Source organism: Agelaius phoeniceus, chromosome Z (assembly GCF_051311805.1).
Source record: "Agelaius phoeniceus isolate bAgePho1 chromosome Z, bAgePho1.hap1, whole genome shotgun sequence".
Classification (NCBI taxonomy): Eukaryota; Metazoa; Chordata; class Aves; order Passeriformes; family Icteridae; genus Agelaius; species Agelaius phoeniceus.
Window position 1 is genome coordinate 10,942,442 of NC_135303.1, and position 18,236 is coordinate 10,960,677.

The following is an 18,236-nucleotide window of genomic DNA, read 5'->3' on the forward strand; positions in this document are numbered from 1 at the left end:
GAAGATCCTGATACCCACCAAAAGCAACAACTAAGGTGGACAGTGCTCCCACAGGGATTCACAGAATCCCCGAATTTGTTTGGGCAGGCACTAGAGCAAATAATGAAATCCTATACCCCAAACCTAGGAATAACCATTGTTCAATATGTAGATGACCTTTTAATTGCTGGAAAAAGCAAGGAATCAGTTAGAGAAGAAAGCATTAGGCTTCTGAACTTTTTTAGCATCCAGGGGCTGAAGGTGTCCAAAAGTAAATTGCAATTCGTAGAAGAAGAAGTGAAGTACCTAGGACACCGACTTAGTAAAGGAACTAAAACACTAGACCCAGGGAGGGTTAAGGGAATCCTCTCCCTTCCTCCCCCAAGAAATAAGAGACAAATTAGGCAGCTATTGGGTCTTGTAGGGTACTGCAGACAATGGATTGAAAACTTTAGTGGTAAAGTAAAATTTTTGTATGAAAAACTAACTGCTGACAGTTTGATGAAATGGACTGAGAAGGATGATGAATCATTAGAACAATTAAAAGAGGAATTGGCTAGTGCCCCAGTGCTAAGCCTCCTGGACGTTAGGAGACCCTTTTATTTGTTTGTTACTGGCTCAGGACTGGGCCGGCAGTCGAAAACCAGTAGCATTTATTTCTAAGATACTAGACCCCGTAACTAGAGGATGGCCAACATGTTTGCAGATTATAGTGGCAACAGCCCTCTTAGTGGAAGAAGCTCTCAAAATTACCTATGGAGGAGAACTGAAAGTCTTTACCCCCCATAACATACGGGCAGTATTGCAACAAAAGGTAGAAAAATGGACAACAGACTCAAGACTTTTGAAATACGACAGCATTTTACTGTCATCCCCTCGGTTGATACTTGAAACCACCTTTCTGCAAAACCTCGCTGAATTCTTGTTTGGAGATCCACAGGAGAATTTAACTCATGACTGCTTACATAGCATAGAAAAACAAACAAAAATTAGGCCGGACCTTGAAGAGGAAGAACTGGAAGAGGGAGAAAGGTTATTTGTGGATGGGTCCCCTAGAGTTGTTGAGGGAAAGCGAATCTCTGGATATGCGATTGTAGGAGGTGAAAATTTGGAAATAATAGAATCTGGACCTTTGAGTCCTAGTTGGTCAGCCCAGGCCTGTGAGCTGTATGAGTATTGCGGGCTCTAAAATTCTTGGAAGCTAAGGTTGGGACCATCTACACGGACTCAAAATACGCCTTTGGAGTGGTGCATACTTTTGGGAAAATTTGGGAAGAAAGAGGGTTAATAAACTCCTGAGGAAGAGAATTAATACATCAGGAACTAATTACTCAGGTACTACAAGCTTTAAGAGGCCCAAAGAAAACAGCAATAGCACATGTTAAAGGACATCAAAAGGGTCTCTCCCATTTGATCAGAGGAAACAACACAGCAGACAGAGAGGCAAAGGAAGCTGCTCTCAGAAAATTCCAGGATCAGGGGATAAGGAGAACGCGAGATGATCAGAAAGTTCGAGTCCTGAGCTTTACAGCCCAGGAAAAGGAGAAATTAGAAAAATGGGAATAAAAGAGAATGGGGGTATTCGAAAATTGCCAGATGATAGGGAGGTACTGCCAAAATCTATGGCCCAAAGAATAGTGCAGCAGCTGCATGACCAGACTCATTGGGGAACCCAAGCCTTAGTAGATCAGTTTACTATTAAATACATGTGTATAGGAATTTACGATATAGCAAAACAAGTAGTTAGGGGATGTATAACATGCCAAAGAGTTAAAAGACATCAGGCTCCAGAAAGGACTCCAGGAGGAAGGGAATTAGCACACCGACCTTTTTCACATCTACAAATAGATTTCACTGAGCTGCCCTAAGTAGGGAGATACAAGTACTTATTGGTACTGGTAGATCATCTAACCCACTTTGTAGAAGCATATCCTACATCGCGGGCTACTGCAAATGTGGTGATTAAAACCCTGCTGGAAGAAATAATCCCTAGGTATGGACTAGTAGAAATATTAGACTCTGATAGAGGTCCCCATTTTGCAAACAAAGTACTGAGAGAGGTAACCATGGCCTTAGGCACTAAATGGCAATATCACACCCCTTGGCACCCTCAAAGCTCAGGGAGGGTGGAAAGGGCAAATGGAGAAATCAAGAAGCAACTGACCAAGCTCATGGTAGAAACTAAAATGTCTTGAGTCAGATGTTTACCCATGGCATTGCTAAACATTAGAATCCAACCTAGGATGGATGTGGGAATCTCTCCCTTTGAAATGCTTTATGGAATGCCTTACGACTTAGAACTCCCGGGGAACCATCCTTGCATCCAAGACAGTCAAATTCAGGGTTACATACAAAGTTAATGAAACGGAGGGAGGAATTAAAACGAAAAGGGCTATTGGTACAAAGACCCCCTTTGGATATAATAATGCATAAGCTTAAACCCGGAGATAGGGTCCTAATTAAGACTTAGAAAGAGACGTCCCTAATGCCCCAATGGGAAGGTCCCTATGTTGTCCTGTTTACCACAGAAACAGCCATCCCAACTGCTGAAAAAGGCTGGACACATGCCAGTCGAGCGAAAGGACCCATCACTGCAGACACCCCTTGGGAGGTGACCAGTCGCCCTGGAGATCCACGGCTAACCCTTCGGAAGGCACAGGAACCTGCGCCAGCTGGGAACGGGAATGACTGAATTAGGGGACAGAGAACTATACAGATTGAGACTCTTGGTAAGAAAACCCCTACAGGAACTGGAACAGGAGTTCAAGTGCCCTCTGCCGTGGAAAACCTGGACTGAACTGACACTTGCTCTTTCAATAGTGGCTGAAGTGAGGCGAGAATTATTCAATTACACCGAGTGTCTTAAATGTCGGGAATCTTCTTGTCGGGCGTGGGTAAAAATCTTTTGCGGGGGCTGTAAAGACAAATGGTGGATTCTCCAGTCACATTTGGTGGGGAGTGCATGGTGTCTTACTTGGGATTGGGATTGGAGAAGAGCAAATCCATTAAGAGCCCTAGAAGAATTTATAAGGATCCCTGGAGAGGGGGAGATCCCTGACAGAGAAGCAGCGTCACTAGTTGAAAATCTAGAAAAGAGAAGAGATTGGGCCCTGGCATGGGAATTCCAACACCAATTGCATAGGATCACACGCCAAAACCAGACAGTCATATTAACTACCTTGTGTAAGAAGGGAATCCATGTTCCTCTGGAGTGGCAAGTGAGGCCTGACGAGTGGAATAGCACGATTCGTCGCTATTCCCGAGTCTATAAACAACAAAAACGTAGAGAATGTAGGGAAGAACGACGTAACTCTAGGAAGACAGGAGAAAGGGAATAAAAGGCAGAGGGTGGACCCTAAGTAGGTGTGGGACTCAGGCCCTGTAAAGCTCGCTAGGGACGGCAGAGAGTCCGTCGTAAAATCAAAGAAATCCTTTGCAAGAGACCCTTTGCCTGGAGGCCTGACAGCCTGCCCTTAGGAGTGGGGGCAGGAGTTAAGGAGATAGCCCAAATAATGCACCCCCTGAAGACTACCCCTGCTGCCGAGAAGATAATGATCCCTGCAGACCGACGCACCCGGGCTGGCAGGCGAGGCAGAGAGGTGAGGAGTAGTGGGGGAGAGCAACGGACCACAGGAACAGGAACGGAGCACAGGAAACTCCCAGGTAAAAGAGATATGAGTACGAAAGGAGAAAGAAATTTGTTGCTAGGACCCTGCCCTGCTTGGCGAGCTACCTTAATTATTATAACCCTGAGCCTCCCGGCTGCCTGGGAAAACCCTCATCAGCCTTACAAAGAGAACATGATCCCCCTAAATAAATGGACCTTGATCCCTGACTGGTCTCAGGCCTTTTTGCAATCTACCACAGGTTTAAGTTTACTAACATTAGTACTGCATGACAGTCTGCCGTACGCTAGACAAGAATGGAAGAAGCAGAAAACCTGGCAGCTTCAAGGGATAGTGGGAGAACAAATTAATATTGGATGTGAATGGTTAATGGGTCTGACTATACTAACGCAATTGCAATCAGTGTTTCCATGGGTCAGGAGGATAAACAAATAGCAGCTTGTGCATACCCTATAACATGAGACTGCTGGCAAAACTTCACATTAACTCACACTGCAGAGGTAGTCTGTCTCTGGTCGAAAGATACACAGGGCCTTTCTTTTAAATTTATAATAGATACTAAAACGCACTCTACCACTGCTGAACCTCACAATATCACCACTCCATCTGCACCACCAGTTATACTCACCCCAAGAATTTTCAAAATTGGACCTTATATAATCAGGAAAACTGGTCAACAACAAATATTATTCAATCCAGCATGGTCTCTCAAACAGGTCCAACTGCTGATGCAGACCAATGTTTCAGACATCCAGCCAGCTTGTTCTCCGTTTTTGCAAACATCCTTTGAAGGCTGGACCATTTGGCTCCGGAAAATGGCTCTTTTAAAACAAGGAAACTTAGAGATGTGACCAGTGTTCTAGGTACAGGATTGGGAATCCTGAATAGCATTGATTCGGAAGTACTAATGAACAAATTGGCTGCTACGACTAGAGATCTGTCCAAATTACAGCAACCACTGAAGTCATCTCTGTTAGCCTTGGGGACACACCAGTGGATGCTGTCAAACATTTTGCCAAATTAGGAAAGAGTAAATGTGAACGATCACAAATTGGTGATTGATGCACTCAGTGCTGCACAAAATAATGTTTCCTTAGCCCTCAGCTGTATCCAGGCACAATTGTGGATGCAGTCAGTTTCTGCCTCGATTATAAGAGAAGGTGAGGAAGGCACTTTCCCCACAGAAATTCGGAAAATAATCTGGGACAATGCCAACAATTTTGAAAGAGAATTCCAATCCTGGTGGAAACTGGTGAATTTTACCTATAATGCTATTTCAAATACAGCTACTGCTTTTGTCTTGACCATATGCAATGCCTCTGTACATCTAGTTTTTCCTGTTATTGCATTAGGAATAAACCATGACGGAGCTGTTCTCAATCCTATAGAACATAGGGGATGGGCCCATCAGTTTGATGACAAATGGCAAACTGTTGATTTGGAATCTTGTATTATCCAAGAAAAACTGGGGTTCATCTGTGATGGCAATGTAATTATAGCTCAAGATATCTGTTTAGACACAGAGCAAAACATCTGTCATTTTGAGATTCGTCCTAATGAGACTTCTAAAACAGTTCTTATATACATAGGCAATGGATGTGCATGTTTTAGAACTATTGATGATTCTGTGCTTGTAGATGATATTGTGGTGGATACAAAGAATCACTCAAACTTCTGTGCTTGTAACTTCACTAAGATTACAGGGTGTGATATCGCTTATGAACCTAAAGTCACCTCTCACCACCTATTACAATCCAACTACACACTGCTTCACAAGCTAATGCCCACCCCGATTGGGATGAACTTCACTCTAGTGAGACAACTGATGCTCCATCAAGACCTGATCCAAATCCTCAAGAAAATCAAGGAAAGCTGACAGAAAACCCTAGTGACTGTTCATAGTGACGTAGGAAAAATACACCGGGTTATAGAGAGGGTAAAGCAAGATGGCAAGCACAGGTGGTGGGACACCCTGTTCGGGTGGTCTCCTAATACCACAGGTGTCCTAAACAGTATATGCCATCCCATTGTTGTTGTTTTGATTCTGATTGTGCTTGGTTTTATTTTGTCAGCAGTTCTATTCGTTATGAATTGGAATATGATGAAAAAGCTAAGGAAATTAGCATCTATAGTTAGTGCACATAGCTTAACTGATGAGGAAACTCAGTTAACACTTGCTAGGAAGGAACTAAAAAGATTTAATGAACAAAATTGGTAAAAAAAAAAAGGGGGGGGATTGTAATAAGTAGCAATACGTTTGTTCATTAATAAATCAATAGCTAAATAATTATACAATATAAAAGCAATAACTAAATAGCTAACACAGCTTGATTCTTGTATGTGCAGCCACATATGGTTGCTTGGCTTGCAGGAATCCTATAGTGCTTTGGGAATTCCATGGTAAAGATATACCTTATAAAGAAAAGTTCACCCAGAGGTCACAGAGGAAGGCTGTAACAACAATCCCTAAACTTGCAAGAATTGCTTGGACTTGCAGGAATCGCACAGTGTTCTGAAAATTCCACTGTATAGGTATGCCTTATAAGGGAAAGTTCACTCAGCGGTTAAAAGAAGAAGACTTGGAGCCTTCATCCCACCACCACCAGAAGGCAGAAAAAGACCCCGCTAGCAACTGAACGAGCAAGCGCAAAAGACAGACCATGTCATCTCTGGACCCGGGAGAAGAAGGCAATAAAAGGCGAACTTTGGGGATAGGAACAGCGTGAGCCTAGAGGAGCGGAGACTCCCGGCCGCCCAGCACTGAACTTTGCTTATTCTTGCTTGCATAATAATAATAAAACAATAATTGTATGATCCTTAAATCCAGTGAATTTGTTTATCACAGCCAGGACTCTGCAGGCCAGTGACAGTCACCCATGCCCTGGCATGCCACAGCCCCCAGAGCCGCACCTGCCAGGCCACAAGCCCCAGCCCTGGTCCCCACTGCCGGCCTCAGGGGCTCCTGGGCATCCTCACCCTGAGTGCAAAGGCAGCCACAGGAGCCCCCCAGGGCGCTCTGGATCCAGGCTGCAGACACCCTAAAGCCAGCACTGAAAGGGACATGGATGGGTCCTGCAGCTGGATCTTGCAGTGCTCAGCACCCCTGACTGCTCTCTAAGTGAACCCAAACCTCATCTGCAGCACCTTGAGCACATTTACCCTTTTTGCCCATCCCGGAATGCGGTGTTCCCCCATCGTACACCAGCCCTTTGCAGGCAGTGACAAGCTCCCAGATGCTCTGCTACCCTGGCTTTACTTTCTGTTTCCCAGCAATGAACTTTACAGATACACTCATGAGAATCCCAGCACAACGTTTGCTTCTCAGGAGCTCTTAGGCAAAAAACCTCCACTGCTCACTAGTTTTTTAACAGAAAAGGAGGTCCTGACACAAAGCATAAGGCACAGGCAGGGCACTGGCATAAGAATTTCTGAGCCACAGGATTCCCCCCATTGTTGTTCCCAGCTGCTTTGCTGATATTTTAGAGCCAGTTCTGGACAGGGGCTGCTGCTGACAGGGTAGGGAAATTTGGAGAAATAAAGGTGCAGGAGACAACCAAACCAAACCAAACCCAACCAAACAAAACAAAAAAACAAAAACAAACCCAAGGGGGAAAATACTTACAAATACAGAGCACAACAGAAGTCCTTGGAGATGGTTCAATAGAAAATGCCACCAGCAGTGACCAGAGCTGGGAGCAGGGGCTCCTCAGTCTCCTGCTGCTTTGTGTCTGATCCCTGCTGGGCTCCCTCTGCCCCTTGGCCCCCTTCAGCAGACGCAGCCCTGCCTGGAAAGGGCTCCATGCTCTGGTGTTGCAGCTTGCTGCAGGCTACATTCTTAGCAGCACTGAAAGAAGAGGTGAAAGCAAGAGCCATTTTCTGTCCTGCCTGGAAACTCCTCTCCTTCATGCCACTGCCGGAGATCATCCCTCTGTCAGCTTGGCACTGTGCCTGCTGCATCCTTGTCCCTGTCCCTTCCATCAGCTCCTGCACATCAGCACTCACTGTCCCACATCATGAACAGAGCTGTGTCAGAAGAGCAAGGACTGCATTTTTTGGCCTTTCTAACAGACACAAGAAACACGAGTCCAAATAACTTTGTTGTTTGTTCCTGGCCTCCTTTTAGGTAACTCTTTTCTGCTTTAATGCAAAAGTCTCTTTTCCCACGTGGATGGAATGATGTGGAATTGGCAGTTGCTTCAGGCTGTCAGACAGCATGGGAGTTTTGTCTTGTCTCTGCTGAGGATTTGGTGACTTTTCCATTGGTCACTTGGTGGTGTCACCATGGGCTGAGCTCAGCGGCCGACTCTGCTGCCCGCAGGGGATGCATTGGGACGCCAAGGCCCTCAGGGCTGGAATTCGGGGCAGGGCGGGCTCGGAGCGCGCGGAGGCTGGGCCCGTCAGGAGCTGCTGCTGCTGGCGCTCGCTGTGCTCAGCCCGCTGGGCCGAGCAGCCGCGGCCATGGGGACACAGGCGGGAGCTGTGGCCGAGGCCGGCAGGCGGCCCGGGCCGCTCGCAGCTGCGAGGACGCCGGCAGCCCGTGCCCTGAGGCCGAGGCCGTGGCGGGCAGTTTGCGGGCAGGGCTTTTCCGAGCCGGCCGCAATGTGCTGCCTCCCGTGCGGGCCCGGCTGCGGCAGAGGCGGGCGGGAACGCCGCGGGGCCGGCAGCGGCGGGCAGAGGCCGCAGAGAGCAGCAGCCCGGCCGGGCCCGCCGCGGAGCGGCAGGGAGCTGCCGGGCAGCCCTCGGCCGTGTCTGTGCGCACAGGGCAGGAGCAGAGGCAGGAGCCGCGGCAGGAGCCGGCCATAGCGGCAGCTGGCCGTGCCCAGGGCCGCAGCCGCAGCTCTCTCCCCTGCCGGCCACAGCAGCAGCCGCTCGCCTCCGAGGCTCCGGCGCTTGCCGAAGACGAGGGGCCCGGCCCCCAGCACGCCCTGGAGCCCCGCAGCGAGAGGAGCCGCCGGTGCCGCAAAGGCAGCGCAGAGGGCGCAGCTTGAGGAGGAGGAGGACGTGAGGCTCGCTCTGGGCCGCGCTGGGGCAGCTTGGGCCTCTCAGCCTTCGCCTTGAGCCCTTTGCTTCTTTTCCATGAGCCCTGATGTCAAGGGTCCCCGCAGCCCTTTCCAGGGCTGCAGGAAAAGCTTCCTCAGTCACAGAATCACAGAATCCCTAGGTTGGAAGAGACCTTCAAGATCATCGAGTCCAACCCGTGCCCTAACACCTCAACTAAAGCACGGCACCGAGTGCCACATCCAGTCTTCTTTTAAACACATCCAGGGATGGTGACTCCACCATCTCCCCAGAGGGTTCTGTCCCAGGAAGAACCAAAATGGCACCAGGGCCTTGGACCCCCCAGCGCTTGGAGCTCTGGAATTTGTCTTTCTGCTTAGGGAAAGGCCTTGGAAAAGTATTAGGAAAACTGGTCACTAATACAGTAGGATACAGAGCTACAAACATATATGCAAAGAATATAGAAAACATAGAAAAAAAGGCAAAACCCAAATGGCATCAGCAAGATCTTGGGCATGAACAGGTATGTCCAGATGGCCTTCTCAGCCCTATTTCTTTGTATTTCTGGGAACCAGAGGAATCCTGCTTGAGCCTGTGCATGGGTTTGGGAGATAAAAGTTCATTTCTTTTTTTCTCCTTGGGGCAGCTCCTGTTCCTAACATCAGCTGAGCCTCTCTCCACCTTGATGCCTCTGATTGCAGCAAAACAATTCATGGCAGAAAGAAGACACTGACACCTCCAGGGACATACCTTTCTCCAGTGCCAGCTGTGAGTGGGAGTCAGAGTAAAAACTCTGTAAACCACAACTCCACTGGAAGATTTCCTTCCTTTTCTCTCTGTGAATAAGTTCTACGTTCCCTTCTGAATTATCAGTTGCTTGTTAAGGATGGAAGTCCTTTTTCATGATTTTTTAAATGTGCTTTGGATAAGGCTCTCCTTCATTCACAAACTCCAAACCAAACTGCCCTTGGAATATGGCCCATGGGCAGTTTTTGCCCAGCCATGGCACTTCTAGATCAGAAAGCAAAGGCAATGGTATTTGCAGCCAAAACCCAACAAAGCCTGGGACAGCCAAAACATCCTGGGGAGACACAGACCTCCAGCTGTTCCTAGAAATCAGCAGAGTTCCTGCCAAATGTTTCTGTAGCACTAAGTGCAATCTCTTTGCCTGGATCAGAGCCTTGCTCAATGGAAAAAGCAGAAAGATCAGCAAGGGTGCTCCCAAAGGCCCATCACATCGTTTTTATTCTGCTCATCTGGCTTAAGTTTGCAACTCAATGTGTGGCTACAGTTACACTTATGAGAGAGGGAAAAACCAAAAAAAAAACCAAAAAAACCCCAAAAACTGGCTCATGACAGGGCCATGACAAGACTAATCACTGGTGTGCATTTCATGGACCTCTCTCAATCCTATTGAAGTACTCTAGTCCTGGTTTAAAATAGAGAGGTATGAAACAACTCTGAGAGACAGAGACTAAAATGGCTTGTGGATATTTTTTTTAAGAATGAGGAAAACAACCAAAAGGTTGTTTTTTATAATATACACTACATAAAATAGACTACATAAAAATTAACAACTGCAATAAATAATGAAAATATAAGTGCTTTGATGTACAAATAATAACTAAAAGCACAAAAATGTGAAGATATGAATGCACATTTTCATAAAAATATGAAATTACTGAAATTACAGACAAAACATACATATACTGAACTACAATACAAAGGCAGGCAGAACTGGACTTGAATGATCTCTTTTTCCATTGCTGGAGTTTTTTCCTTGTGAAGAGGAGCTCTAGGGTATTGCTGAAGGAAAGTGACACGAGCAGGATGGGGCAGCGAGCCGTGCTCTGTGCAGAGGCTGCCAGGGGCTGCCCAGAGAGCGCCCTGCTGCAGCCAGAGCCCTCCTGGCCTGGAGCCCAGGAGCAAAAGGGCCAGAGCAGCCACCTCCTCCTCGTCCTGACCCTGCCACTGCTCCCTGCTGCTGCTGCTGAGGGAAAGAGAACCAAAGGCCATCAGTGGAGAACACCAGGGCAGCGCTGCCGCAGCCTGGCCTGCGCTGCCCTGCCTTCAGCGCCCTGCGGAGCCATGTGGCATCCTGGGCAAGGAGCAGCAGCTGGCGTGTGCCTGTGGGGCTCCTGAGAGCTGGCATGTAACTGGGAGAAGCTGCCCCAGCCCTGGTCCTGCCCTCTCCAAGCTGCGGCAGCAACGCAGACTCCGTCTCTGCACAACTACCTGCAGTGCCCACAGTCCACTGGGTGCCCTTGCCTGCCCAGGGGATGACCTCCCTCAGGGTGCCACAGCTCCATGGCCACACTTGGGGGAACAAGTGAGCACAGCTTGGCCAGAAGAAGAGGTCACCTTTGCTTCCCAAAGTCACCTGATGAGCGTGTCCTCTCATCAGGTGACCTTGGGAAGCAAAGGTGCCTCCATCGCTGGACAGGGCCGTGGCAGGCCCTTGCTTGGTTTCAGCCTGCAGGAAGCCAGCTGCACTCACAGAGCAGCCCCACAGCACAAAGGGCCAACAGCCAGCAACCACCCAGCTCCAGTAGCCTGATAGCCTGAGCGTGGCTGAGCTGGGACCCTCTGCCCTGCTGGACTCTTCTTCCTGGCTGAGGAGCTGTGCTGCCTGTGTGGCTGCTGTGGGAGCCTCCATCCCCCTGCAGCAGCAGCAGCAGCAGCAGCAGCAGCAGCAGCAGCAGCAGCAGCAGCAGCAGCTTACCCCTGCAGTGTGCCCACACACAGCTCCTTCAGTGCTGTGGAGAGAGCAGAAGCAGCATCAGGCCCTACTGCCCCCCAGCCTCTGGGCAGACACGTTTGCCCACACAGGCCTGCCCCATGGCCAGGGACACGAGGGCAGGACAAAGGCCCGTGATGGGGGTAGGACAGAGATGCTGCACAAGCCCTAGCTCCCTCTGTGCTGCCAGAGCAGTGGCTGCTGCCCCTTCCTTCTGCTGTCTTGGTTTAGGGTAAATTTCTTAAATACTTTTTTTGTTGTATTTTTTTACACAATGATGTTATTGATGTACTGCAGATGTTTTGGAATATTAATAAACTAAATGCTTTTCTACTTTCAGGAGTTTTATTGTAGATGGGCTCTTTGATAGTTTAGGCAAGGTGTTTAATTGTTTGTTGCACTTTGATTTTACAGTTGTTATCTCAAATGCTTACTTGACTCTCTTTGGGTCTTTCAAATACCCCCTTTGAAGGAAGTTTATCTCTAAAATGTTTGGGGCTTTTGAGCTAGTCACAATAGGGTGGGGTTTTTATTCATTTCTAGTTGGGCTTACCTCAGTTTCTACTAAAGTCAAATTTTGTCATCCCCTTGTCATGCCAGTAATAGAAATAGATTTTGTCTTTACATGTTTTGGTGGGATTAAGGTTTACTGTGCACTAGTGTTAACTAAGGATTTATATTTTTGTGGTTCTGATGTGTTAGGCTAATGAATTTACACAGTCTAAAAACCACTTTTTTTTCTTAGCCTCTACCTGCCTAGAGGCAGGGCCCCTCTAAGCCTGGTTATTCTTTTTTTTTTTTTTTTTTCATATATGTTTGGGAGGTTTTTTAAAGGGGATTGGATATGTTGTTACTATTATTATACTTGATAGTTTGTTTCTGGGCTGTTGGAGTTTCTTTTTTGGTGGAATTTTTTCTTTGAGTCTTGTTGTCTTTTAATTGAAGTACCCACTGTGCCAGAGCAGTAGTAGATTTTTTAATCTTATTTCTTTATGTTTTCTCTATTGTTACCTAAGAAGAATTATAGTTTAGTTTGTGGGGTGTACTTTCTCTCCCTGTCTGGGGAATGTTTGTGTTTGGTATTAGAACTTCTGATTTATATTGTTGAGATTTGAAGAAAGCTTTCTTTCATCTCCTTTCTGAGATTTTGGTGGTTTTATTTTGTCTTCTAAGTTTTGTAGATGTGTTTCTACAGTTGTGGTTTTTGTACATGCTGGGTTACATATAGTACAGTATGCATTACCTGTATATGTTTGGAGCTTCTTTGCCATATTAAGTAGGGTTTCTTTACTGTTATTTTGCTTTATTATTGCTAAAGTAGAAATGCATTCTTGTGGCCCAAGTCGTACAAGTTTTTGTCACATCAGGGATGTATATGGTACTAAGTTTGGATTTATAGTGTTTATGTCATCTGAAAAGACAATTTTTGTTATTGTAATTTTTCTTAAGAGTTTAATCTTTTGTTCTGTGGTCTTCCAATGGGTTTGTTGCATATAGAGATCGTCTGTATTCAGGCATCTTTGTGCCACACTTCCCAGGACTCGTGCCGAGAGATGGTGAGGGTCAGCCCCTCTCATCATTTTTTGGTTGGTAACTGGATTATGTGGCAGTGATCTTAAATGCTTTGCGTTAGTATTATTTAGAATTGCAGTTTCGCTTGTACTATCTTAAAGATGGACTAATTAATTAACTATAGATTTATCAGGTCATTGAGTGTAATCTTTTTCTTAGGTTACAAAAGTCTTCTAGCAAAAAAGTAGCGACTCTTGGATTTTTGACTGTTAATTTAGTTTTTGGTTTTGAGGATCTTTCTCATGGATCATCATCATTGTTTATTGGTAATTGGTTAAAAATGTGGTTTTGTTTGTTGTGGTAGGAGTAACAGCTATTGGCTGAGGTTTACTCTTTAGCTGCAGGCTTAGGCTTCTCGTCTGGTTTAGCTATAGGCTTAGGCCCACTGCTTGCTTTAGCTACACTTTGAGTAGCTGGGGTGTTGGCTGTAGCCTGAGTGACTGGAGTAGCTGCTGATTCATTTTCTTGCCTATCGCCTCTATTGTTACTTTACAGTATCTAGTAGTGTGTGATAAGCATATGCCAGGGCCTAGCTTATTGCAAGGATTTTTTCTTTTTTAGGTATTTCTCTACTTCAGTTGGGTTTTGTATTTGTCTACATGGAAAATCTTAGGTTATACGGTCAGAAAATTTTTTCAGAGTTTGGTTTATATCTTCTCATTCTTTACACTACTCCAAATTTTCCATGCTTGGGTTTATTTCTGGGTCAGGGGTCTCATGAGCTGTTTTAGATATCTCAGCCCTCCTTCTAGAGAAGTTGTAGAGGCAAGAGGGGATGATGGCACAGCATGGCCCACATGGTGATGGGTCCTGGGCTCTCCAGAATCACGACAGGGTTCCTCTGGTCCTTGTACCCCACTCTGGAGGGACAGCAACTCCAGCTCCTTCTTGAGGCTCCTTCCTCCTGCTGGGGAGATGTAGCCATGATATTTTCTAAAAAATCCTTTCCTTAGGATTTTTTCTCCTGAGAAGCCAAGAGGCCTCAGAACAAAATGTAAACAGTAATTACCTGCTGCTGTGGTATGCAACAGGTGCATCTGTGATTGGTCTCATGTGGTTGTTTCTAATTAATGGTCAATCACAGTCAGCTGGCTCGGACTCTCTGTCCGAGACACAAGCTTTTGTTATTCATTCCATTCCTTTTCTATTCTTAGCTAGCCTTCTGATGAAATCTTTTCTTCTATTCTTTTAGTATAGTTTTAATATAATATATATCATAAAATAATAAATCAAGCCTTCTGAAACATGGAGTCAACATTCTCGTCTTTTCCCTCATCCTAAGACCCCTGCGATCACCATCACAGGGAGGAGCACAAAGGCACTGGACTCGAGAAACACTGACACTTGGGAAGTGGAGAGGGATCTGGCACTGTGGGCAAGTGCCAGCAGGAGCGGATGGGGCTGGAGCAAAACATTCCTTCCTGCTTCTCCCTGAAGCAGGGACACAACCCACTGGGGTGGGAGACTCTCACCTAGGGCTGGCACCAGCACCTAGGTTCTCCCAGCATGGCCCAGGGAAAGGCAGTGACAGGAGGAGGCATCATCCAGCCATGGGCAGTCCATGCTGACTGTTCCCAGCACTCCGCTCCTCATGGAAAACCTTGGCGAGCTGTCAGGAGCGGGGATAAGACACCGGGCCATGGACACATGATGCAGGTGGCCAAGGCAGAACAACATGGACAAGCTGAAAACAAGAAAAATATTTTCATCTTTCTCTTGGCAACATGCACTGGTGGGGACATCGCCTGCTGATGGAGGGTGACATCAGCGAGAGGCAGATTGTGACATCTCGTCCCTCCCTGCTTATATTCAGACACGGGCAGAGATGGGGCCAGTCAAGCTCTGGCCTGACCTCCTACGGAGCGTGACTGTGAGGTGTGGAGGATCGATCCAGTTTCTCTGGTGCTGAGTGGTGCCTGTTCTTGGCAGGTCCCAGTGCCAGTCCCAGAGCAACCAGCAGGGTTTCCCAAGTCCTGCATAGTTGGGGCAGCCAGGCATTGCGAGTGCTTGCAGCAGAGCGTGAGCTGTGCAGGGAAACATTCCCCCAAGGAAACATCCCTTCAGGGTGGCCATGGGGCTCAGGGGGCTGGGGGGTGTCCTCCTCCAGCAGTCTGGCCATTCCTTCCTCCCCTCTCCTGCAGGGTGTGACACCAGCAACAGAGAACAGCTCCTGATCAGCAGTGCTCCCCATGTGCTGCACAGGCCAAGTAAGGCCACAGAGATGGGCGGCAACTGTGCCATCTGCCAGGACACCTGGCATGATGTGGCTTCTGCTCAGCCCTGTGGCCACCACTTCTGCCAGGGATGCATCCTGCAGTGGGCACAGATAAATCCTGTGTGCCCACTCTGCAAAACAGCAATAGAGACTGTCAGGTTTTCTGACAACGCGGGCAAGTCTCTGGAGATTTCCATCACAGCCCCTGAGCAGCGGCCAGTGGCCACGAGCTCAGCAGGGAGAGCTCCCGGTGGCCAGGACGAGAACAGCCCCCGTGGCTCTGTGCCGGCCCATCCTTCCTCTCCTCAGGGCACAGCAGCCAGAGCTGTTGGCGGTGTCCTGCCTGAGGTCTGGGCACAGCTTTTCCATCGGTAACGGGAACTTCTGGGCCCTGTGCAGACTTGGCTGAGCCAAAGGATGGAGACCATGTACCAGGAGACCAGGGAGCCGTGGTGGCTGAGATTGAGATACCTCCGGCTCGTGCTCTATGTATACGGGCCAGGCCAGGAGATGATGATCCAGAGCTTGGAGAGAGACCTGGAGGATCACATAGGGCCACTGCTCCGGTGGAGCGGTGTGGCCGGTGGAAAGATACACCCAGGCTAGGAATGACCAGCCCGTCTCCAGCCAAGTGGGCACTTCCCCAACACGAAGTCGAGTAATGTGCCTAAGGCTTTAATCTGCCTTACGGACGTAGGCCGCTATGATACTCCGAGCCGCAGGATTGAAGAGGCGTCTCTCAGTTTCTTCGGGGTATAAGGGTTTATTGGGTCGGGGGGGGAACTGGGAGTGAAGGAGAAGAGAGCTGAGAGCCCCGAGGTGGGGAAAAACCCCGGGTTTTAAAGGGGATGGGAGGGGTGAAGGATGACAAATCAGAAGAGGGAAGGAAAAGATACATTGGGGATTGACACAACAACAGAACCAATCTCGTACAACCGAGGGAGGGGCCCTGGACCCTGAGCCAATCACCTGACACCCTGGCCAGAAGCTTCTGGAAAAGGAGGCAGGGGTGCCAAGTGACAGGTAGGCAGCCAGGGGTGGAGAACAAAAATGATACATTCGACAACCATAGTAACTGGGGAGGGGTTTAGGGATTGACAGATAACTGGGATTGGGGCAGGACCTTTAACATGAACAGTGGGGGAACAGAACAAACACAAAGCAAACCACAACATCTCCCCCTTTTTTGTTTAAAAAGAAAAGGAACAGTAGGGGCACAACACAATCTAAACGGAAGCTTGGGCCTGCTCCATGTCGCCGGAACCCGGGCAGAAGTCTTCAGAGCTTGATTGTTCCGAAGAGGTGGAGTTCCAGTCTTCGCTTTTCTCTTCGGGGACTTCTACCCGGTTGACGTCTGGGACGGCAGTGGCTTTTGCTATAAGTCTTTTAACTAGCCCCCAGACGATGGAGCAGGCAATCAGAACTATAAACAAAACTAAAAGGGTAGAAAGAACTGTCTTTAAAATGGACCCTGCCCAACTTGACAGTCCCCATCCTTGGAAGAGGTCCCCCAGCCAGTCTGATGTCTGTTGCTTAATTTCATGTACAAGGCCTTTCATCTTGTCAATGGCCACCCTCGCGTCCTTGGCCCGTGATGATAGATTCAGGCAGCAGAGGCCCTCGAACTCCTCGCAGCAATGGTTGTGTAGAAGCAGCAAAAAGTCGATTGCTGCTCTGTTTTGGAGTGTCGCCTTCCTCGTTGTTTCTTCATCTGCTAGAAGGTCTGATAAGGTGGCTGAGGCAAGATTGGCTTGTTTAGCAACCCAACACTCTAGGCGAGCCAATTCTCCTAGTGACTAAGCCACCGACACCCAAGGCAAAAACAAGGTGACGGCTACAATTTTCGGCTTAGACCAATGGATAATTTCTGAGTCACACTCTGGGTTGAGCTCTTTAAGGTCTCTCTTGGACCGGACCAAATCTGGAGTGGCTCTTTTCATTTTCCAATCATTAATTTTGGTCAGGTTGGGTGTAAACAGCGACAGCCGACCTAAAGTGCAAGGACCTCCGACCAGGCGAGAGGGGATGCTGGCCCACGCCCGGTCTCCGCAAATAAAAAAGATTCCCCGGGGCAGGGATAGCGGCTGGCCGCCAAAGGTGGACGGGGTGTATAGTTGGGCGACCAAGTTACACCATTGACTGGCGGTGTACCCTTTCTTAAACTGCTGCATGAATTCAAATCTCTTGTCTCCAGGGATAGGGGAGTACACAAACTGAAAACAGAAGGAAGCGTTGGCGGAGCCGAGCAACTCAAGGTGTGAAGGTTTGGAATCTAGGGGATTCAACCTTTTGATTCCGTCCCTCCAGGCGATCCTAGGATCAACAGGGGAAGAAATAGTTTTTGAGGTCAGGGCAGCGAGGGGAGGACCAAGGGGGGAAGGTAGCTGATTAGCGGGGAGGGGGATCCCCACGAGGCAGGTCGACATCGGGTCCTCTGCTGATGCCATATTGAGGCAGATGTGCTCTTGGCCGAGGGCGCTTGCGAGGGTGCGCCAGACGTTGGCCTTGGGCTGGGGGACGATCCATGGGTCCACCGACGGAATAAGCGTCCCGATGAGGATGGCTGTCGTGATGGTGAAGATGCGGGTCAGGTCCATAGTGATGGGGGAATAACTAAAAGCAAACAAAAAAAATAAGCATCAGAAATGAATATAAACAAGGTCCTGCTTAGGGCAGGGAGAGTGTCAGGGTGTGTTTGGCTCCGTCCCAGGGAGCTTCCGTCGCCGCCGCCAACAAGCCTCTTCAACCTGTCTCACCTCCTCTGTTCCCTGAGCCTTCCCAGGGCGGAAGGGCCTGACCCATTTAGATGGTATCCATCTTGGCCCTGAGGGGGTGGACACGCAGGCGTATCCCCTCCCCCAGGTGACGAGATCAAAAGGCCCCTCCGTTTTCCAGGTCTCCGGATCTTTAATCAGGACCGGAGGCCTGGCCCTGGGCTGCAGCTGCTCGCGTCTCCCGAAGTGTCGCACTATAGGCGGATTGAGGTTCTCGAAAGAACAATTCAGGAAATTAATTGTAAACAGCGCCTTGGCGAGACGGATGTGGGGGGACTCCACCTTCACAGCCGTGCGTTGTTGTTCTAAGACTCTTTTTAGGCTCTGGTGGGTCC